General features: G+C 38.0%; 2 pseudogenes; one reads left to right on the forward strand and one right to left on the reverse strand.

The window, feature by feature from the left end:
* The first annotated feature begins 9,996 nt into the window (after positions 1-9,996).
* Positions 9,997-10,657, forward strand: LOC140515882 (peroxiredoxin-6 pseudogene; annotated as a pseudogene).
* A 9,848-nt stretch (positions 10,658-20,505) lies between these two features.
* LOC140516185 (cyclin-dependent kinase 2-associated protein 1 pseudogene) lies at positions 20,506-20,769 on the reverse strand (annotated as a pseudogene).
* Between the last annotated feature and the right edge of the window lie 4,172 nt (positions 20,770-24,941).

Consider the following 24,941-nt stretch of genomic DNA (forward strand, 5'->3'; position numbering starts at 1 on the left):
TATAAAAGAAAATCATATTAATAATAGAGAATAAATTTGTTGTTCTCTAGTGGAAAATTTTAAATTATGATTCAATAATTCTTAGAAAGTGTTTTGAAGAGTTTGACAAAACAAACTTTGTAAAGCTCAACAAAACAAAAACTGATAGATTAATGATTTCATAAAAGGAGAACTTTAAAATAACTACCAATTAATTCCAGTTGCATTTGGAAATGTAACATCTGGTTTATTATTCGTGGGATCTGTTCAGGACAGATTCAGTGAAATAGAGAGCCAGTACAATTCAGAGAAGCATTAAAAAAAGAAAAATTCTTAGGGAAATAGTACAGGAAAAATTAGAATAAAATTCTTGTGGGTTTCAATAAGTCCACAACTCAGAATTTTGAAAAGAGAAACATTGTCTGAAGATTTCTGCGTGTTACTTTGTGAAATCAGTTTTAACTATAGTCTAGATTAAAAGTATGCTTTTAAACTGTATTTAACGTTGAATCAAATTTATGACAAGAAGTGTGAATTTTCTTATATTAGAAGGCAAAACAGGAAAGTTATAGACCATCTTCAGATTCCAAAAGAAAAAAGTAGAGTTGGAATTTATTATCTCTTCTGTTGCTTAATGCTTTTAAACAATCACTCTGGAGAAACCAAACGAATCCTGTTATCAGCCCTTAAATTGGAACTCCCAGATTTATGGTGAATCCCAAAGTTTTCCCAGAAAAAGATTGCTTTGAAATCAGGAAGCAACTAAAAGGAATTAATATTTAACAATATCTCCGTAGTTTAAATCAATTGTTTGGGTAAATTAAAAACACTGTAAAAGTTCTATTGATATCAGTGGAACTGAACACAATATTTTGATAGAAGTATAATAAATAAGACTATGATAAGTTAGGGTAAGAATTATTGAAGATAGAACGAAAGAAGAAGATAGAATTACAGGAATGAATTAAGTGCATGCAAACCTAAATAGAGGGTAATCAGACTACAAAAGATCAAATTAAAAGGCATATATGGCTTTTAAATCTTAACATAAAAATCATGAATTGGGAGAGAACAAAAACGTAAATTATTTCAGGATCTTTCTTGCCTCATTGTCAAACATGAATTTAAGCATACGAGCATTGATAATACTAGGTCCTAAAATTTGAAATCGTGGTAATCAATGACTAGAGGAATTAAACTAATTAAAGAAAAATAAGTGTTGGATAAGGTAAAAAGAAAGTTCGAGTGCTGAAGGACTATTTTTGCAAAATGATAGAGAAGATGACCATTCCAAACAAGTAGGGATGAGAAAAGCGGGTATAGAGTTTAAGGAAATTTGGAGTCTGCATTGACCAAGCACAGATGCAGAGCTTAAAATAAAAGGGTGAAGTGTAGGTACACTGGTTGGGAGTTAGTTAAAAGACAGAAGGAGAGAGAGAGAGAGAGAGAGAGAGAGAGAGAGAGAGAGAGAGAGAGAGAGAGAGAGAGAGAGAGAGAGAATAGTAAAGAATAGTTAAAGGGGGAGAGGAGCCAAGATGGCGAAGTAGAAAGATACACATGGGCTAGCTGAAACCCACAGCCCATAAAATACTTGCAAAGAAGAACTCCCAACAAATTCAGGAGCAACAGAAGCCACAGAACAACGGAGTGGAGGAGATTTCTGTTCCACAGAGACCTGAAAAACTGACCCAAAAGGTCCGTCGCACACTGGACATGGAGCAGAGCCAAGCCCTGCCTTGGCCACACGGCACTGAGAGCAGCAGATCCGAGCAGGCTTCAGGGACAAAATCTCCAGCGGCCGAGCAGGTCCCTCCACTCACAGGTGACAAAGGTCGGTGAGAGGGGCTTTTCAGTTCTCCGAGAGGAGGGTGGGGTGCTCCCATAACTAAGGCCCCCTCGGGAGGGAGCAGCGGAGGTGGCAGCAGACAGGGGCTCCCTGAGCAAGCAGGACCTCGGATCTATTGTTGAAGGTCTCCACATAAACCCCCTGAGGGAACTAAGCCCTGACTGACGGCCCTGCTCCCACCTGAGCACTTGAACTTATCTCACATTGAATAGCAGCCCCGCCCCACCAAAGCCCTAAGACTGGGAAGCAGCATTTGAATCTCAGATCCCAAGCACTGCCTGGGCGGATCTGGAGGCGAGGTGGGTGAGGAAAGGAAACTAATAAGTTAAGTCACTGGCTGGGAAAATGCCCAGAAAAGGAGAAAAAAAATAAGACCATAGTAGGTTACTTTCTTAGTGAGCATGTATCTCCTCCCTTCCTTTATGATGAAGAAGAACAAAGCTTACCATCAGGGAAAGACTTAGAAATCAAGGCTTCTATATCCCAAACATCCAAAATAAATATTCAATGGCCTCAGGCCATGGAAGAGCTCAAAAAGGATTTTGAAAATCAAGTTAGAGAGGTGGAGGAAAAACTGGGAAGAGAAATGAGAGAGATGCAAGAAAAGCATGGAAAGCAGGTCAACACCTTGCTAAAGGAGACTCAAAAAAAATGCTGGAGAAAATAACACCTTGAGGGAGAAGAAAGACGCACATACACATAGCTCCGAACCCACAAACCACAGAACAGCTACAGGGAAGTAACTGACGGAGAATTCTGCACCCAGAGACCACGGAATATTGGAGCGAGGGAGACTTCTGTTCCAGAGGGACCTGCAAACCTCTCGCGGGGGGTCCTTCGCGCTGTGGACTGGGCGCCAGGAGTGGGAGCTGAGGGCAGCCCTGCAGTGGCCGCGGCACCAAGAGGAAAAGATCCGAGCGGGCTTCGGGGACAGGATCTCCAGCGGCCAGGCGGGTCCCACCACCCACAGAGGGACCTGCAAAACCTCTGGCAAAAGGTTCGTCGCACTGCAGACGCGGAGACCAGCCCAGTCCAGACCTGCTGCAGCCACGGCACCAAGAGAAACAGACCCGAGCAGGCTTCAGGGACGGGATCTCCAGCGGCTGCACAAGTCCCTCCTCCCACAGGTGATGGGGGTAGGTGAGAGAGTCTCTTTGGCGGGTCGAGAGGGGAGCCTAGATCCATTGTGGAAGATCTGTGCATAAACACCCTGAGGGAACTGGGCCTGAGAGGAGGCCCTGACCCGACCTGACGACCTGAACTTAATTCTCACACTGAATAGCAGCCCTGCCCCCGCCAAAAGCCCTAAGGCTGGAAGCAGCATTTGAATCTCAGACCCCAAACAGTGGCTGGGAGGACCAGGAGGCGAGGTGGGTGTGAGGAGAATATTCATAGGTCAAGTCACTGACTGGGAAAATGCCCAGAAAAGGGAAAAGAAATAAGATTATTGAAGGCTACTTTCTTGGAGAACAGACATTTCCTCCCTTCCTTTCTGATGAGGAAGAACAATGCTTACCATCAGGCAAAGACACAGAAATCAAGGCTTCTGTGTCCCAGCCCACCCAATGGGCTCAGGCCATGGAAGAGCTCAAAAGGAATTTTGAAAATCAAGTTAGAGAGGTGGAGGAAAAACTTGGAAGAGAAATGAGAGAGATGAAAGAAAAGCATGAAAAGCAGATCAGCTCCCTGCTAAAGGAGAACCAAAAAAATGTTGAAGAAATTAACACCTTGAAAACTAGCCTAACACAATTGTCAAAAAAGGTTCAAAAAGCCAATGAGGAGAACAATGCTTTCAAAAGCAGAATTAGCCAAATGGAAAAGGAGATTCAAAAGCTCACTGAAGAAAATAGTTCTTTCAAAACTAGAATGGCACAGATGGAGGCTAAGGACTTTGCGAGAAAGCATGATATCACAGAACAAAGAGAGAAGAATGGAAAATGGAAGATAATGTGAAATATCTTATTGGAAAAACAACTGACCTGGAAAATAGATTCAGGAGAGACAATTTAAAAATTTTGGGACTACCTGAAAGCCATGATCGAAAGAAGAGCCTAGACATCTTCTTCTATGAAATTACCAAGGAAAACTGCCCTGAGATTCTAGAACCAGAGGGCAAAATAAATATTCAAGGAATCCGCAGAACACCGCATGAAAGAGATCCAAAAAGAGAAACTCCTAGGAACATTGTGGCCAAATTCCAGAGTTCCCAGGTCAAGGAGAAAATATTGCAAGCAGCTAGAAAGAAACAATTCAAGTATTGTGGAAATACAATCAGGATAACACAAGATCTAGCAGCCTCTACATTAAGGGATCGAAGGTCATGGAACAGCATATTCCAGAAGTCAAAGGAATGAGGACTAAAACCAAGAATCACCTACCCAGCACAACTGAGTATAATACTTGAGGGGAAAAAACCGTCTTTCAATGAAATAGAGGATTTTCAAATTTTCTTGATGAAAAGACCAGAGCTGAAAAGAAAATTTGACTTTCAAACACAAGAATGAAGAGAACCGTGAAAAGGTGAACAGCAAAGAGAAGCCATAAGGGACTTACTAAAGTTGAACTGTTTACATTCCTACATGGAAAGACAATATTTGTAACTCTTAAAACATTTCAGTATCTTGGTACTGGGTGGGAGTACGCACATACACATGCACACACGCACACATACAAAGAGACAGAGTGCACAGAGTGAATTGAAGAGGATGGGATCATATCTTAAAAAAAATGAAATCAAGGAGTGAGAGAGAAATATATTGGGAGGAGAAAGGGAGAAATTGAATGGGGCAAATTATCTCTCATAAAAGAGGCAAGCAAAAGACTCATTAGTGGAAGGATAAAGAGGGGAGGTGAGAGAAAAACATGAAGTCTACTCTCATCACATTCCACTAAAGGAAAGAATAAAATGCACACGCATTTTGGTAGGAAAACCTATCTCACAATACAGGAAAGTGGGGGACAAGGGGACAAGCAGGGTGGGGGAGATGATAGAAGGGAGGGCATGGGGAGGAGAATGCAATTCGAGGTCGACACTCATGGGGAGGGATAGGATCAAAAGAGAATAGAAGTAATGGGGGACAGGATAGGATGGAGGGAAATATAGTTAGTCCTACACAACACACCTATTATGGAAGTCATTTGCAAAACTACACAGATTTGGCCTATATTGAATTGCTTGCCTCCCAAAGGGAAGGGGTGGAGAGGGAGGTATGAAGAGAAGTTGGAACTCAAAGTGTTAGGATCAAATGTAATGTTCTTACCACTAGGAAATAAGAAATACAGGTAAAAGGGTAAAGAAAGCTATCTGGCCCTAGAGGACAAAAGAGAAGATGGAGACAAGGGCAAAGAGGGATGATAGAAGAAAGAGCAGATTGGTCACAGGGGCAATTAGAATGCTTGGGTTTGGGGGGGGAGGGGAGAAAAGGGGAGAAAATTTGTAACCCAAAATTTTGTGAAAATGAATGTTAAAAGTCAAATAAATAAAAAAAAGAAAATAACACCTTCAAAAATAAGCTAACTCAATTGGAAAAAGAGGTTGAAAAAGCCAATGAGGAGAAGAATGCTCTAAAAAGCACATTTAGCCAAATGGAAAAGGAGGTTCAAAAGCTCACTGAAGAACATAGTTCTTTCAAAATTAGAATGGAACAGATGGAGGCTAATAACTTTATGAGAAACCAAGAAATCACAAAACAACACCAAAAGAATGAAAAAATGGAAGGTAATATGAAATATCTCATTGGAAAGCAACTGATCTGGAAAATAGATCCAAGAGATAATTTAAAAATTATGGGCCTACCTGAAAGCCAGGATCAAAAAAAGCGCCTAGACATCATCTTTCATTATCAAGGAAATTATCAAAGAAAACTGCCCTGAGATTCTAGAACCAGAGGGCAAAATAAGTAATCAAGGAATCCACAGAACACCGCCTGAAAGAGATCCAAAAAGAGAAACTCCTAGGAACATTGTGGCCAAATTCCAGAGTTCCCTGGTTAAGGAGAAAATATTGCAAGCAGCTAGAAGGAAACAATTCAAGTATTGTGGAAATACAATCGGGATAACACAAAATCTAGCAGCTCCTACATTAAGGGATGGAAGGGCATAGAATAGGATATTCCAGAAGTCAAAGGAACTAAGACTAAAACCAAGAACCACCTACCCAGCAAAACTGAGTATAATACTTCAGGGAAAAAAATGGTCTTTCAATGAAATACAGGACTTTCAAGCATTCTTGATGAAAAGACCAGAGCTGAAAAGAAAATTTGACTTTCAAACACAAGAATGAAGAGAAGCATGAAGAGGTAAATAGCAAAGAGAAGTCATAAGCGACTTACTAAAGTTGAACTGTTTACATTCTTACATGGAAAGACAATATTTGTAACTCTTGAAACTTTTCAGTATCTGGGAAGTGGGTGGGATTACACACACTCACACACGCACACGCACATGCACACACACAGAGATAGAGAGCGCAGAGTGAATTGAATAGGATGGGGTCATATCTTTAAAAAATGAAATTAAGCAGTGAGAGAGAAATATATTGGGAGGAGAAAGGGAGAAATGGAATGGGGCAAATTATCTCTCATAAAAGAGGCAAGCAAAAGACTTTTTAGTGGAGGGAAAAAGAGGGGAAGTGAGAGAAAAACGTGAAGTTTGCTCTCATCACATTCCACTAAAGGAAGAAATAAAATGCACACTCATTTTGGTATGAAGACCTATCTTACAATACAGGAAAGTGGGGGAAAAGGGGATAAGCAGGCTGGGGGTATGATGGAAGGAAGGGCAGTGGGAGGAGGGAACAATTTGAAGTCAACACTCTTGGGCAGGGAGAGGATCAAAAGAGAGAATAGAAGTAATGGGGGGCAGGATAGAATGGAGGGAAATATAATTAGTTTTATACAGCACGACTATTATGGAAGTCATTTGCAAAACTGCACAGACATAGCCTATATTGAATTGCTTCCATTCCAAAGGGAATGGGTGGGGAGGGAGGGATGAAGAGAAGTTGAAACTCAAAGTTTTAGGATCAACTGTCGAATATTGTTCTTGCTACTAGGAAATAAGAAATACGGATTAAGGGGTGTAGAAAGTTTTCTGGCCCTACCGGACAAAAGAGAAGCTGGGGACAAGGGAAGGGAGGGATGATAGAAGAGCGGGCAAATTGATGATAGGGACATTTAGAATGCTCGGTGTTTTGCGGTAGGGGGAGCAGAGAAATGGGCAGAAAATTTGGAACCCAAAATTTTGTGAAAATGAGTGTTAAAAGTTAAATAAATCAATTTAAACAAAAAGAATAGTTAAAGGGACTGGGAGGATCATCATGATTTTTTTTTTTTATGTAAGCCAGCTAAAAATAATGGACTCTTGTGAGAACTGAGGTTTAGCTCTTGCCACCATTATTACAAATCAAGGACTGATAGGGTTGAACAATTTTGTAGCTGTACTATACTTGAGAATTTGATCAGTCTTTGTTTTTTTACAATAGTAGTAATAATAACAATAATAACAGTACCCACCTCCCCGGCTTGTTGGAGGAATTAAACAATTCTGAAGTGCTTAAGTATAATGAACAAAGTATAAATGTCTTCATTTGTTGGGTTTGGGACTAAAGGAATGATATTAAATTAAGATTTTATCTAAAATAATAAATGAAATTTTACTTGAGAAGAACCTGATAAATTTGCCATTATCTTTAAAAAAAAAGAAACAGAATATTTTTAGAACTCTAATTTTTTTGTTTTGTGGAATTTAGAGAAATATTAGACGTTTGAATAGAAATGTGAATTCTCTTTTAATTAAGGAATTACGCTTTTAATAAATGTACACTTACATGAAATTTTTCTAAAATCAAAATGTTCCTAGGTTAATATGACACCAGTTTTTGAGGAAAATATTTTAAAAACGGATTGTAATTATGAAGTGTCTTTTATTTTAAATTTTTATAATTTTACAGTGGGATAAGAATATTATATGTAAAATTTCATTGATAATTGTGAAGAGAGTAAACTTATTTTCCCGTTTTAAGCATCTATCTGATGATCTTACAGGAAAAAAAGACTCATTTTCCTATTCAGGATATAACAATTGAAATTCTCTGAAGGTTCAGATAAATTGTGTTCTCCATTTGATGTTCCTCTTACATCTCTATTTTACATTGAGTTTGTACGAAATATTTCTACATGCTCCTGGATCTTGAGATCTCGAAAGAAGAAGCCCCTACAGAAGTTTCCTAAGAGGTTACTTATTCCAGAAATGTACTTTTCTTGCTTCTCACGGTCATAAAGCATGCTGAAAGAGCTCCACAGCATGGGACTTTGAATAGACCTTTGAATTATTTCATCTGTAGCAAGGATTTCCAGTGAACTGGGTGAAATCAATAAAGGTCTCTGTTCTCTTTTCCCCATGTGCAATTACTTCTGTACCAAAGGGGACAGACCCTGGAAAATTCTGTCAATATGCCAGCCATAAGTAATAAGGCTTTAATCTGCAGAGTCACCAACTCACTTTCTGAAATTGCATCACTGCCATCAGTACTAGTCCTATTTGCCATGGTCCTTTCTTATAATAACTAGGTAATGAATACCTCTTTTCCCAGACTTCATAATCAGGTATGGAAAAATTGCTCATTGGGTCCCATAGATGTTGGACTGTCAACAGGTCCCCTAAGCACCCGAAATCATTAGCGCTTCCTCTTCTCCACATACTTTTGCGTTTAAAAAAATTTAAAAACTGTTCTATCAACAAAGCAAAAAAGACAAATTGACCTTCATGTTGCCTGAAAAATGTCTCAAAGTAGGGGCAGACATAGGAAACAGAATTAAAATAGGGGTGTAAATTATTTTCCCTAGCAATAATTTACCCCAATTATAAAATGCCCTATATCATACCAGCAGACAAATTGAAGAAACTAGTCAACTTTTTTAGACTTTATATTCTTAAGTAGAACTACTGAGCAAGAGTAATGGGGCAGAACCAAGAGAACATTACACATGCTAACAGCAATATTATGTGATGACCAACTTTCAAAGATTTAGCTCTTCCCGGAAATACAACGATCTAAGATGATTCCAAAAGACTCATGATGGAAAGTGTTGTTCACATCCAGAGAAAGAACCAGGGAGTCTGAACGTAGGTCCTAGAATACCATTTTTTCTTTATTTCTCTTTTTTTCTTTCTTAGTGTTTTTTTTCAGTTTTGTTCTGATTTTTCTTGCACAACATGACTAGTGTGGAAATATGTTTAATATGACTTTACATGTATAGCCTGTATCAGATATAGCTTATATCAGATTGCATGCCATCTTAGGGAGGGTGGAGGGAAGCATGACGAGGGAGGAGGGTGAGAAAAAAATTTGGAACTCAAAATCTTGTAAGAGTAAATGCTGAAAACTAAAAATGAATAAAAAAGAACAAAAAGAAATACTGAACAAGTTATTCTTGGAAAATATGGAGTATGTAAAGCCATTCGAAAACAGTTCTAAGTGATCTGTAAGGAAACTGATTTCCTTATGCGTCAAAGGGGAGGAACTGAAATGTCTCAATCAGTTAATACTGATTACTTTGCCTTATTTTGACTGTAGAACTAATTTTCCTTTTCTTGGGAAGAAGTAAGCTAGATAAATATTCTTTTATGGCTAAGCTGACTACAGATTTAGAAAATGTATATTTTAACAAGACAGAATAGCAGATAAGTTAGAACCAGTCTAAATATGTCTTTTTAGAAATAAAATAAAATAATCGTAAGTTAAACTTAGATAACACAGAACTCTTTACTAACGGTTGGATTGCCCTTTTCAGACAGCTAGAGAGGATGAGAAGTGTTGACTCTCAGCTCACCTCAGTTTCCTCTTTTATTAAATTGGTTCATTGACCAATGGCAGAAATCTTTAAAGGATCACTGAAACATAATTCTCAAAAAATTCAAAAAAAATTCTTCATTTTTAAATCAACAAAATATTGAAACTAGAGTTAATCCACCCTAGAAATTTCCTGTTGCACTCCCAACATGCCCAGCAGCTGAATATGGCAAATTTACCTATTTCTCTGTAAAACATGAATCAGCCTCATGAATATATTTCCTTTTTTCTGTTATAAAATAAGCTCTCAGCGAACGAGCGCCCACATTGGCTGCAGCTCCTCTGCCCTCTCCTGCTCCTGGCCGCTGCTGCAGCTGCCATGCCCAGAGGTCTGCTGCTCAGAGACGAGGCCCCCAATCTGGAGGTGGACACCACGATAGGCTGCATTCGTTTCCAGGACGTCCTCAGAGACTCATGGGACATTCTCTTCTCCCATCCTAGGGATTTTACTCCAATGTGAACAACAGAGCTGGGCAGTGCCACGCAGCTGGCCTCAGAATTTGCAAAGCAGAATGTTAAGATGATTGCCTTTTCTATTGACTCTGTCCAAGACCTTTCTTCCTATAGAAAGGATATCAATGCATACAATGGAGACAAGCCCACAGAGAAATTGCCTTTCCCCATCACTGATGATCACAAACGGAACCTTGCCATCAAATCATGTTAGACCCAAATGAAGGGGATGTGCAGGGAATGCCTCTGACAGCTGTTGTGGTATTTATCTTTGAAGTTGAAGCTGTCTGTCCTCCACCCAGCAACTACTGGCAGGAACTTTGATGAGATCCTCAGAGTGATTGATTCCCTTCAATTGACAGCATACAATGAAGGTTGCTACTCCTGTTGACTAGAAATGTGAGAATGGTGTCATGGTTGTTCCAACTAATCCTGAAGAGGTGGCTAAAAATCTGTTTCCTAAAGGCGTATTCATCAAAAAGCTCGCTTCAGGTAAGAAATACGTATGGTACACCCCTCAGCCATAGGTTATTCCAGGAAGACCATGCTGGTATCTGGCTGGGCCTCCCTTGAAGATCTCTACCAAAAGAGATACCAGCCTGACAATCATGTCTTCCTATAGTAATTGATTTAAACGTCTTGGGGTAATGAAAGTCAGGAGTCTTTGGGCTACTTTGCTAATGACTTGTTAAATGAAAATGGCACTAAAAGTCACCCATGATTCCTCTCCTTGTGCTTTTACCAGCACTGCACTTGGATCATTGAACTCCCTTTGTAGCTCTGCTGGCTATCTTTGGGTTAGCACTGTTTCAGACTTTAAATTCTTGTGAGATTTATTGCAATCTCCATCATCAGCCAACTAGTATGGTTGGCTTCTAGGAAAGGGAATACTTAGGAGCTTTGCAGGAATAGGACTTCTTTAACAGACCTAATAGATAAATAATCTATTTTCCTAATTATCCATTTGAGGGAGGAGACAATGGAACATGTCTAGTTTTGAGCTTAACCTCCTTAAATTTATGACCAACAATTTGTAATAATTTGGGTGTTTCAGATAGTGTTGGGATTTTTTCCTCAAATGTTGAGTTATCAACCACAATTACGAAAGATTTGGAGATTCTTTTCTTTCTAGCGGATAAAGGGAAGCAGAAGACAATCTTAAAATATTTTGTTAGATTGGGCAGAAGAGCTTTCTAGTTATGTTACAAGTATTGCTTGAGACTACAGAGAAACTGCACATTGCCTGCTAGAGATGTACGGAATGGTGGAGGGCTATAATTATGGGTTCCTTTTTAAGCAAGTCACTTATCCAGACATGGAAAACTGCTCTTAAATGTTCATAATAAGAAGAAAGCTTTTGTACTTGGGGGAAAGGAAAAGATAAAGATACTACTTCTTTACTATAAAACATTATCTCTCCAGTGGATTCTTTTCTGATATTTTGCCTTTAGAGGAGCCACAAATAAAAGCCTTTTGAAACTAAAAAAAATGAAATAAGCTCTCTAAGCCCATGAAATTTTCTCTAACCACTAAGGAATTTGTTGACTTGATTTAATGTAATTTGTTGGCCTTGCTATTAAATCATTTACTTCCAGAAACAAGAAGCCTAAAAATTTTTCCTTTGCCACATAAGGCCTGCTAGGTCCCCCAAGTAAGGCCCTTTGAGTAAATCCAAACTTCACAGAAAAAATCCACTAAATGAAAAGATTTTTTCCATAAATCTTGGACTCATTCAAAGGGTCGCATGAGGGCTCCATGTGACCTCGAAGGCACAGCTTCCCCAACCCTGTCTTGTTGTTGTTGTGTTCATCCTTGTGTTTCAAAGAAGACAATAACATCAGAGAAATGATGATATGACTAACATTGGACTTTGTTTGGAGTGAGGGAGGGCTCTGCAAGATCAAGAGCCTCACTTTATCCTCCTGAGCTATTTGGATTCAGAGATCGGATATTCATCAGCATGACTGGAGATGATCCAGGATGCTATGGAAGCCTTGGTATTTTTAGGTTGGGCCTTTTCCCATACTCACTTAGGGAGAGTTAAGGTCCATTGAGTAGATAGGCCTCTTTCAGTGTCCTCAGGGAGATTTCCGGTTCTGGGAGCCAATATGGCAGAGTGATGGGTACTTACTATCTCCCTCACCTTGTTGACCATGGAGAGGCCAGAGAATATCTCTCTTGGAAAATCCCTGGGATAGTTGGAGAAGCAGGAAAGCTGGCTTCCATGAAGCTAGGAAAATCATTAAGGATTGTCTCTCTTACTGTGGCAGAAGGGGAACAGTGCAGGACCAGAGCTGTGCTAGACAGCCCCACTGCAGTAAACCGGGAGAAGATCCTGAGTCCAAGGGGAGTGAAGCCCCCAACCAGCAACACCAGGACTCCAGTCATGCCTCAGAATCCCAGGGAAAACAGGAAGAAACTAGCGCAGACAGGGTCACCAACCACTGAGCTTCCCTATGCTCTAGCTCAGCAGAGGAGACGTCCTGTGGCCAGACCATCCCTCCTCCACACTTAACACAGCTAGATCCAGGGTAACTCTTGGGAAACCCCAAAAGACCTCACCTGGCCTCTACTTTCCAACACCTGCCAACACTGCACCAGGTAAGCTACAGCACTTTAGCTTCTACCTGAAAGAGCTAGAGGCCACAACGCACAAAGCCTCAAGTTTTATGCACAACTGTGGGACAGAGCTCCCTGTGTCCCAGACACAGAGATCTACTTTAAAAGTCAAAAAAAGGGTGATTATCATGAGTAAGAAGCAAAGCAGAAAAGAAGAGACCACACATTCTTTCTATGGGGACAAGGACCAAAACATGAATACCAAAGAGGTCAGCATTGAAACTGTACTCCCATCTAAAATTTCAGAACAGAATGTGAACTGGTCTGAAGCACAAATAGAAGAAAAACTGAACAATGATTTTAAAAATACGAAAAAGGAAATCACAGAAGAATTTAAAAGGCAATTGGACAAATTGAAAGGGAAGGGCAAAACCTAACTGAAGAAAATAACTCCTTAAAAGGAAAAATTGGACAGATGGAAAAGGAGATGCAAAAATGCACTGGAGAAAACAATTGGATAAAAATTAGAATTGGGCAAGTAGAAGCTAATGATTCTATGAGATATCAGAATTCAGTAAAACAGAATCTGAAGAATGAAAAGATAGAAGAAAATGTAAAATATCTAATTGGAAAAACAACGGACCTGAAATTTAGATCCAGGAGAGAAAATCTAAAGATTATTGGTCTATCAGAAATCCATGATGGAAAAAAGGAGCCTGGATGATATCATCTAGGGAATCATTAAGGAAAATTACCCAGAAGTCCTAGATCCACAGAGCAAAATAGTAATCGAAAGAATTCACCATTCACCTCCAGAAAGGGATCTCAACTTAAAAACACCAAGAAATATTGTTGCCAAATTCCAGAACTATCAAGTGAAGGAGAAAATATTACTGAAAGAAATAATTGAAATACCAAAGAGCACAAATACCTGTGTGTTAGAATCACACAGGACCTTGCAACTTATACATTAAAAGATGGATGGAATTGGAATATGATATTCCATAAGGCAAAGGACTTGGGAGTACAATCAAGGATTAATTACTCAGCAAAGTTGAGCTGAGGCAAGGGGATGAACATTCTATGAAATAAGGGATTTTCAGACCTTCCTGATGAAAAGGCCAGAACTCAATAGAAAAACTGATCTTCAAACGCAGGTCTCGAGAGGCATAAAAAGGTAAAACGCAAAACAAAAACAAAAACTTGTTACTCAACATGAGCAACATGTTTAGATCCCTATGAGGAAAATGATAGTTGTTAATCTTGAGAATTGCGTATTTATTAAGATATATAAAAAAGATATACATAGATAGAGGGAGTGGCATAAAATAAATGATGTCAGGATAAAAATGTGATTTAAGTGTGCGAAGCGATTGCAATAGGAGACATGAAAAGGAAGAGTCAGAAAAAGGTAAATTACATCACAAGAAGAGGCACAAAAATATATTGCAGTGGAGGCAAAGGGGGAGAGATGAGCATTGTTTGAGAGTTACTCTCATCTGATTGGATTCAAGGAGGGAACAACAAAGCCAGTTAAATATAGAAATGCAACTAGCTCTATAGGTAGTAGGAAGGGAAGGGGGAAAGAAAAGGGAAGGGAAGCTAAAAGGGAGGGAGGAAGTACTAAGAGAAAAGGGGATTAAAAGAGAGGGAGGCTGAAAGAAGGGAGAGAAGACTGAGGGAGTCTGTGGTCAAAAATCGAAAACTTATTTTGGAGGGAAAGGGAGAAGGGAGAACTAAAAGCATAAACAGGGGGAAAGGAGATGGAAGGAAAGATTCAGATAGTAATCATAACTGTGAATGTGAATGACATGAACTCTCCTATAAAATGGAGATGGGTAGCAGAATAGATTAAAAACTATAATCCAACAATATGTTGCTTAAAAGAAACACATTTGAATGGGGGCATACACACAGGGTAAAGGTAAAAGGTTGGAGTAGAATATATTGTGCTTCAGCAGATATAAAAATATCAGGGGTAGCAATACAAATCTCAGACAAAGCAAAAGCAGAACTATATCTAATCAAAAGAGAAAAGGAAGGAAACTATATCCTGCTAAAAGATACCATAGACAACGAAGCAATTTCATTATTAAACATACATGCTCCAAGTGGTATAACATCTACATTCTTAGATAAGTTAAGGGAGTTACAGGAAGAAACAGACAGGAAAACTACACCAGTGAGGAACCTCAACCTCCCCCTCTCTGAATTTGATAAATCTAACCTCAAAATAAACAAGAAAGAAATTAAGGAGATGAATAGAACTCTGGATAAGGTAGATATGAGAGATCTCTGGAGAAAATTGAATGGGGATAGAAAGGAATATACCTTTTTCTAAGTGGTTCATGACAAATATACAAAAATCCACCATGCACTAGGCCACAAAACCTCACAATCCACTGCAGAAAGGCAGAGGTACTCAACGCATGCTTCTCAGATCATAATGCAATAAAAATTATATGAAATCATAGGCCATGGAAATAAAAACCAAAAAGTAACTTGAAACTAAACAATCTAATCCTAAAGAATGAGTGAATTAAACAACGAATTAATGAAACAATCATCAACTTCATTCAAGAGAATGACAATAATGAAACAATCTACCGAATCTTATGGGATATTGCAAAAACACTTCTTAGGGGAAGTTTTATATCTTTGAATGCCTACATGAATAAAATACAGAAAGAGTAGATCAATGAATTGGGCATGCAGGTGGAAAAAACTAGAAAAAGAACAAATTGAAAATCCCCAGGTTAATACCAAATTAGAAATACTGAAAACCAAAGGAGAGATTAATAAAATTGAAATTAAGAAAAACTAGTGAAGTAATAAATAAAACTAAGAGTTAGCTTTATGAAAAAACAATAAAATTGATAAAACTTCGGTCGATCTGATTTAGAGAAAGAAGAAAATCAAATTACCAATATCAAAAGGAAAAGGGTAAACTAAACTCCAATAAGGAGCAAATTTTAAAAAAAAATTAGAAATTACTTAGCCCAACTCTATGCCCATAAATTTCACAATTTATATGAGAAGGATGATTATTTTTAAAAAAATTTAAACTGACTAGATTAACAGAAGAGGAAGTTGAGTACTTAAATAATCCCACCTCAGAAAAATAAATTAAATAAGACATCAATGAACTCTCTTGAAAAAAAAATCTCCAGGGTCAGATGGATTTACAAGTGAATTCTATCAAACATTTAAAGAACAGTTAATTCCAATACTATGTAGACTATTTGGGAAAATTGCCGAAGAAGGACTCCTAGCAAATTTTTTTGATGCTACAAATATGGTTCTGATACCTAAATCAGGAAGAGCCAAAAGAGAGAAAGAAAATTATAGACCAATTTCTGTAATGAATTTAGATGCAAAAATTTTAAATAAGATAATAGCAAAAAGAATACAGCAACTTATGAGAATAATACATTATGGTCAAGTAGGCTTTATACTAGGAATGAAGTGCTGGTTCAATATTAGAAAAACCATTAGCATTACTGATCAAATCAACAACAAAAATAAGCAAGAGATGCAGAAAAAGCTTTTGACAAAATACAACACCTGTTCTTATTGAAAACACTGAAAAGCATGGAAATAAATGGAACTTTTCATAAAATAATAAGCAGTATCTACCTAAAAACATCAGCAAGCGTTATATGCAAGGGGTACAAGTTACATGCATTTCCAGTAAGATCAGGAGTGAAACAAGGATGTCCATTATCACCACTGTCATTCAATATGCTGTTAGAAATATTAGCTGTAGCAATAAGAGAACAAAAAGGAATTGGAGGAATTAGAATAGGCAAACAAGAAAATAAATTATCCCTCTTTGCAGATGATATGATGATATACTTAGAGAATCGGATAAAAAACTACTTGAAATAATAAACAACTTTGCAAAGTTTCATTACAAAATAAACCCAGAAAAATCATCAGTATTTGTATACACTGCTGACAAAGACCAACAGCAAGAGACAGAAAGAGAAAACTCATTTAAAGTTACGGTAGACGCCATAAAATATCTGGCAGTCTACCTGCCAAAACAAACCCAGGGACTATATGGACACAATTATCGAACATTTTTCACACAAAGAAAGTCATATCTAAGTAAGTGGAAATTCATCAGCTGCTCGTGGATAGGCCAAGTTAATATAATAAAAATGACAATTCTACCTAAATTAATTTACTTAGTCATTGCCATACCAATCAAGCTATCAGATAATTATCTTTAGAGCTAGAAAAAAATCACATCAAAATTCATCTGGAGGAACAAAAATCCAGAATATCAAAGGAAATAATGAAAAGAAATGCTAGGGAAGGTGGCCTAGCCCTACCAGATCTCAAATTGTATCATAAAGCAGCAATCATCAAAATCACTTGATAATGGCTAAGAAACAGAGGGGTAGGCCAGTGAAATAGGTTAGTTACTCAAGACACAGTAATCAATGCATATAGCAATCTACTGTTTGATAAACCCAACGACCCCAGCTTCTGGGATAAGAACTCATTGTTTGACAAAAATTGCTGGGAAAACTGGACGACTGTGACGGAAACTGAGCATAGACCAATGCCTGACACCGTAAACAAGAATAAAATTCAAATGAATACATGATCTAAGTATAAAAATTGATACTATGAACAAAATAGCGGATTACAGAATAGTATATTTGTCAGATTTATGGAGAATGGAGAAATTTATAATCAAACAAGGGATAGAGAACATTGTGAAGTGCAAAACGGATAATTTTGATTACGTTAAATTGAAAAGTTTTTGCAGAAGCAAACCCAACGAAACCAACATTAGATAGTAAACAGAAACCTGGGAAAGAATTTTTTCAACTGGTGTCTGGATAAAGGCCTCCTTTCTGAAATCTATAAAGAAGTGAGTCAAATGTACAAGAATGCAAATCGTTCCCCAGCTGATAAATGGTCAAAGGATATGTACAGGAAGTTTTCAGAGGAAGAAATTAAAGGTATATATAACCACATGAATAAATGCTTTAAATCAGTATTGAACAGAGATATGTAAATTAAAACAACTCTGAGGTACCACATTACACCTGTCAGATTGACTAACATGACAAAACAGGAAGATGATAAATGTTGGAGAAGATATGAGAGATTTGGAACACTAATTCATTGTTAGTGGAGCTGTGAGCTGATCCCACCATTCTGGAGAGCAATTTGGAACTATGCCCAAAGGGCTGCAAAAAGGTGCATACCCTGTCACCCAGCAATAGCTCTTCTAGGATTGTATTCCCAAGAGATCATAAAAGTGGGAAAGGGTCCCACATGTAAATAAATATTTATAGCAACACTCTTTGTAGTGGCCAAAAACTGGAAATCAAGGGGACGCCCATCAATTGGGAAATGACTGAATAGATCATGGTATATGAATGTAATGGAATACTGTTGTGTATAAGAAACGATGAAAAGAATGACTTCAGAGAGGCCTGGAAAAACTTATATGATCTGATGCTGAGCAAAAGGGGTAGAAACAGAACTTTGTACACAGTAACAACCACAGTGTGAGAGGACTTTTTCTTGTAGACTTAGAATTTCACTGCATTGCAAGGACTTAAAAGATTCCCAATGGTCTTTTAAGGCAAAATGCCTTTCACATCCAGAGAAAGAACTATGGAATTCAATCGCAGATTGCAACAGATCATTTTCTTTTGCATTACGTTTTGGTTTGTTATATGATTTCTCCCATTCATTTTAATTCTTCTACACAACATGATTATGGTGAAAATGTATTTAATAGGAATGTGTGTGTAGAACCTATATAAAATTGTATGCTGTCTCAGGGAGGGAGAGGGCGAGTGGGGGGGGGGAGGGAGGGGGATGGAGGGAAAGAAAAAATCTCGGGCGTATGGTAGTCGTTGGGGAACACTGAAAATAAATAAATAAATTTAAAAAAAGAAATGTTGATTCCATGAAGGGTAAGAGAGGGAAGGGAATAAGCATTTATTGAGCTTCTACAGTGTGCCAGGCACTGTGCTAAATGCTTTACAAATAGTATCTCGTTTGACCCTCACAACAGTCCTGGGAGGTAGGTGCTGTTATTAACCTCATTTTACACATGAGAAAACTGAGGCAGATGGCAAGTATGTACTCAAGGTCACCCAGCCAGAAAAAATATATGAGGCTGGATTTGCTAAAGAAGGAATAAATTAGCATATGACCAGTGAGAGAAAGAATAGAATGAACAGAAAGGTAAGAAGACTGATGCAGAATGAAGGAAAAAATTGTTATCTGGAAAAAAACTGCAGAAAATAAAAAACAACAACAAATCTGACACACCAACAGAAATGTTGAAAGGGAGAAGAGAAAGAGGGGGCTTTACTTAACTGTGAAAGGAAAATAAAGCAACAACTTGATACAAGGATGAAAGGCTAAGGAATAAAGATGATAAATGAACCTCTAAAGGCAAGGAAAGGGGTCACTGGAAGATGGGAGGCCCTCAGGGCGAGGGACAGAGAGAGAGCCCTGTGGAAACAAGGCTGCCTTACACAAGAGATGAAGCAGAAGGAGGAGACAAAGTTCATCTTTAAGGAGGAAGAGGAAGAACAGCTAAAAATTCTGATTCAGAAAAGGAAACAAAACCATGTGAGAGACATGCAGATTCAAACACTACTCTCTTCACACTAAATGTGAAGGGATTGAGTCAATAAACCCCCCCCACTGGTTGTGTAACAGCAACACGCCCTGCACGCATCCCTAGTTAGAGGGTCCTTGAACACTAACAATCTCTTAATTCAGGGTGTTGGGATGAAATGAAATACTGGAAAGTCACTGGACTTCTAACAGTAGCAGGATTATCCAACACAGCATATAAATGCAACCATGAAACAGTGACACATCTTCTCTGGACACAGCCTCTCCCCTCTCTATACAAACACTTCTGGTTTATCAGAGCTGTCTGCCAGAGAAGAGTATGAGGACTTAAGGGCCTTCAGGAATCCCCCAGCTTGGAGAGGTCCTGACAAACCATTGTTGGGACTTTTCTTAGTTGTTAATGAAAATATGCTTTATTACATCAAGTGATAAATACAAACAAAGATGCACATAACAGTTTTAGTCATTTATCCAGATTTCTTTTTTTATCATTCTATGGCGACCTCAAGACCTAAAATGTACAATCTTCATCTGAAATGTAACTACTTGAGTTCTTAATTTTTTAGTAGGTTGATCAGTCCTCTGTATTTATAACTCATGCATTATAAATTGACTTCAAAGTACGAACAATCATGCAAATGTTCACACACCAAAAGCAAAAGTAACAAACAAACAAAAAAAAAAAAACCATGTAATTTTTCAAAGCAGCGTTTCTATCATGTGGACCTAACTGGGAGATACCCAATTTCCAGTCAGCATCAACTCATGAAAAAAATTCTTCAGATTTATTGGAAATTCTGTAAAGGTTGCAAAAGAAGGACAATTTAGGTGGTTGTAAGTGTACTTAGAGAAAGAAAAAAGATTGAGGCACGTTAGCAGGATAGTAATATATAGTAGGCAGCAACACAGGCAAAACTTTCTCCGTGCAATTTCTGGACTCAATGCTTTTAAAATGAAAGTTACCTAAGCTGTTCCTCACTACTTATAACGCAAATCTTAACTGCAAAATGGCCTTTTCTTCTATTCTTACAGACTGTGGTGGGGATTAGAGAAAGAGAGGGGGAAGGAACCCAAACTTTTACACTGTTCAGTAGTAGAAGGGATTCATTTAAATGTTTTGAAAGTCACCAGAGAAAAAAGTGCTATTCTTTCTTCTTCACAAAGAAATGGAAAACTTTGAAAGTGAAGTAGGAGGCTAGGATCTTGCATTTCGTCCAGTCTCTGCCAGGCATTCCCGGAATAATCTGTGAGCATGAACCATGCCTACCTTTAGCCTCTCCATGGTGCTTTTGCTCCTCGAGTATGTGGGTCTGATATCTTTGCCTAGCTCTTCGATGATAGCTAGAAGTTCTGCATATTAGCTCTGGGGTTCCCGACTGCTCCCCGTACCCAGGGTGTAGCCTACAGATGGTGGTCCATAGTTGTTGACCAGCAGCCAGTACTGAGTGTCGGCTGCCATACTGGCGAAAGGAGAGTAGACACTCCCATTCAGGTTCAGGGAAACGCCGGGCAATGTTGGCATTCAAGTTGAGTTTGTAAGATACGCCCATGGAGCCTAGCAGCCCTCAGAGCCCACAAGTGCTGCGATGCGGTGGAACATCTCCAAACCCTGCCCCCCCCAGACTACATTTTTTTTTCCATTGGTAGGACTTTTTGTCCCCTTAACCGACACAGAAGCAATATCAGGAGAAACAGGGTCCAATCAGGTTTCATTCAGGTATTTGAAGCTTTTTAAACTACTTCCTATGTGCCAGGTTCTCTGCTACATGGGAAATATGAAGAACTCTAACACAGCCCCTGCTCTCTGAAGGAGTGCACAGATTAATGGGGGAGTCAGCAATCAAACAACGTGAACAAACAAGACATAAAGAGGAAATATTGCAAATAAGGAAAGAACTAGAAATTTCTGTGTTGTAGAATTTTTTATTGAGCAAATGAGAAACCTTTACAAAAATAGGGATGTAATTTTCTTCTTTATTCTCTAGCATTTTTTTAGTTTATTTGCTTTCAGTTTTGTAAAATCACTTCCATAAGTCTCAGATTTTCTCCACCTCTCTCCTTCCTCCCTAACTGCCTGAGACAGCATGAAATCTTATATGGGTTCTACACTTATATTCTTATTAAACACATTTGCACATTAATCGTGTTGCCTGGGAGAATTAAAATGAAAGGGAGAAATCATGAGGAAAACTCGGGGTGTGATTTTCAAGCCTGTTTCATCTAAAAGATATATTTATGTGTGTTAATTTAAACGTTTATGGACTATGTATATGAAATTTCAGAATGGACTTAATTTCTAGGATATATGTAAGGAAAATTTGTTGTTGTAATAAGACTAAATTAACTGGCTATGTCCTTGACTTACAGAAAGCAAATCTCCTTTTCCTTACAAACACCTTTTTGACTAAGGAACTTGGTGATATCTAGAATTCTGTAATAACTAAGAATTTTGTTTTGTTATAATACTTTGTGAATTTGTGTTACTTTATACCAACTTAGTTTTGAAGAGCTTGAATTTTAAAATTTGTACTTATTCCTTGGACTGAGCAAGAGTTAAATTAGCGTTGGTAGCTATCAAATCTATAAGATTTAATTCCTGAAGTATCTCATTTTTCCAGAGTGAGTACAGTTAGGATAGAATAAACAAGTTTGTGAAACAAAATAATGAATCTCTTTGTTTTATTTAAGCCTCAATTAATTCTAGTACAGTTATGTTATTAAAAAGTAGTAACATGTGAACTATCTTGTCTTATGTTTAAAACTTAAAGGAATGCTGGATAATCTGAAGAATAAGACTGAGAGATTTGGAAGAATAAATAAAGGCCTTAATGAAGTAGACTAGTTGATGATAAACAAATTGGCGATCTGTGGTCTCTCTCCATAACCAAAAGAAAAAACCATGGTGCTTTTGCCAAGATAAAATCAAGCCTTATTTGTCAACAATTAATAAGGAAGTGGACTCGAAGTCTTCATCTCCTCTTGCTAAGAAAATGACTTGATCAAACAACTCAGCCATCTCCAGAAATTTGGACAAAGGAATCCATCTCTACCGAGACCATTTTGGTTGGCTATCTCCTTCATGAGCTGGATTACCTTAAGTCACAAGGGGAGCGGGGGGAATTCTTCAAGAGCATAGATTCAATGCTTTAGGGATAGATTACGTTACATCTAGGCACCTAGATTATATTCTATTTACACTGTAAGCAGAAGGAATCTTCTAGTTGGTTGGGGTCCTGCCCAAGATCAAGGAGCATGTTCTCTGAAGATTTCAAAATCTCATCTATCAGATATTGACTGACCTATAGGGGGTGGTCTCTTAAGGAGGAAATAAACAGTTTGTATCCTAATTTAATAATTGGTTATTGATGTAATATAAAAAACCACTACTTTCAGGAAAAAGAGGAGATTTGGAAGTAGTCAATCTGGATTGGAATCCAAGTGCTACTATTAGGGATGAGGACTACAGTTGTATCCTTACTATCTTATTGTGTATATTTTCTTGGTTGTTTTTTTTAATAGCCCTGGACAAGGAAGTTAGGTGGTGCAGTGGATACAACACCAGGCTTGGAAGATCAGGAAGATCTGAGTTCAAGTCTGACCTTAGACTCTTACTAGCTATGTGATCCTAGGGCAGTCACTTAACCAATATTGGCCAGAGTTTCTCATCTGCAAAGTACAAACACACAGGAAAAGGATAAAGTAAACCATTCTATTGTCTTTAATAAGAAAACCCCAGGGATAAAAGTCCACGGAATCACACAAAATCTGACATGACTGAGTGACTGAACAGCAACGAGCCCTGGCCAAATATTTCCTCAGCTTTGATGGGAGCCCTTCCTTAAAGCATAGTTGACTGGCAACTTTCTTGCCACCTTCTTGTCCAGGCCCCTTCCCCTCTTGCCTACTCACCTCTTTCAGCCTCACTTTTCCTCATCTCTAAAATGGAAATGATCCTGGCGTTTGCTATCTAAAATGAGCAGCAAGGGTCAGAATGGAGTGGAGATTCAGAGCTCTTCCAGCAGGGCTGAGGAAGGGGAACATAGGCAGAAAGGTTGGAGTGTGGTACCCTGCTAGACACTAGCTCACGTATAGTTAATACAAATGAGCAATTATGACCAGTGTTCTACTTCCCTTCTTCCACCCAATTTCCATCCCATCTCTGCCCTCACAAGCATAATCTATAGTCTCTGTGACTTGCACTAACGTTGTAGGTAGGGTTCTGGCAGTTGATAGTAAGGTATTGCTTCCCAAAACTGGCTCTTCCATACACAGAGGAGGGTGACTTGCTTCTGGCAATAAAACAAAATCGAAGAGTAAGAAAATATGAAAACATTCATCAGGAAAACAAGTGATTTCAGAGGTAGACGGAGAAATCACTTAAGAATTATTGGACTAGCAACCTACTAAATCTTATGGGATACTGCAAAAGCAGGTCTTAGGGGAAGTTTTATCTCTTTGAATGCCTACATAAATAAAATAGAGAAAGAGGAGATCAGTGATTTGGGCATGCAGTTGAAAAAGCTAGAATAAGAACAAATTGAAAATCCCCAAGTAAATAACAAATTAGAAATACTGAAAACCAAAGGAGAGATTAATAAAACTGAAATTAAGAAAACTATTGAATTAATAAATAAAACCAATAGTTGGTTTTATGAAAAAACTAATAAAATTGATAAACCTTTGGTCAATGTGATTTAAAAAAAGAAGAAAATCAAATTACTAATATCAAAAATGAAAGGGGTGAACTCACTCCAATGAGGAGGACATTAAAACAATAATTAGAAAATACTTTGCAAAATTTTATGCATTTAAATTTAATAATCTAAATGAGATGGATGAGTATTTTAAAAAATACAAATTGACCAGATTAACAGAAGAAGAAGTTGAACACTTAAACATCCCATCTCAGAAAAAAGAAATTTAACAAGCCGTCAACGAACTCCCTAGGAAAAAATCTCCAGGGCCAGATAGATTTACAACTGAATTCTATCAAACATTTAAAGAACAGTTAATTCCAATACTATATGGACTATTTTTGAAAACTGGGGAAGAAGGAGTCCTCCCAAATTCTTTCTATGATGCAAATATGGTTTTGATACCTAAACCAGGAAGAGACAAAACAGACAAAGAAAATTATAGACCAATTACTCTAATGAATATAGATGCAAAAAATTTAAGTAAGATTTTAGCAAAAAGAATACAGCATCTTATCATGAGAATAACACATTATGATCAGGTAGGATTCATACCAGGAATGCAGGACTGGTTCAATATTTAGAAAACTATTAGCATTATTAATCATATCAACAACAAAAGGAGCAAAAATCATATGTTTATCTCAATAGATGCAGAAAAAACTTTCCACAAAATACAACACCCATTCCTATTAAAAACACTAGAGAACATAGAAACAAAGGGAACTTTCCATAAAATAATAAGCAGTATCTACCTAAAACCTTCAGCAAGCATTATATGCAATGGGGATAAGCTAGATGCATTTCCAGTAAGATCAGGGGTGAAACAAGGATGTCCGTTATCACTACTGTTATGCAATATGGTACTAGAAACGTTAGCTGTAGTAATTAGACAAGATAAAGAAACTGAAGGAATAATAATAGTCAAAGAAGAAAC

The sequence above is a fragment of the Notamacropus eugenii genome, chromosome X (assembly GCF_028372415.1).
Source record: "Notamacropus eugenii isolate mMacEug1 chromosome X, mMacEug1.pri_v2, whole genome shotgun sequence".
Taxonomy (NCBI): Eukaryota; Metazoa; Chordata; class Mammalia; order Diprotodontia; family Macropodidae; genus Notamacropus; species Notamacropus eugenii.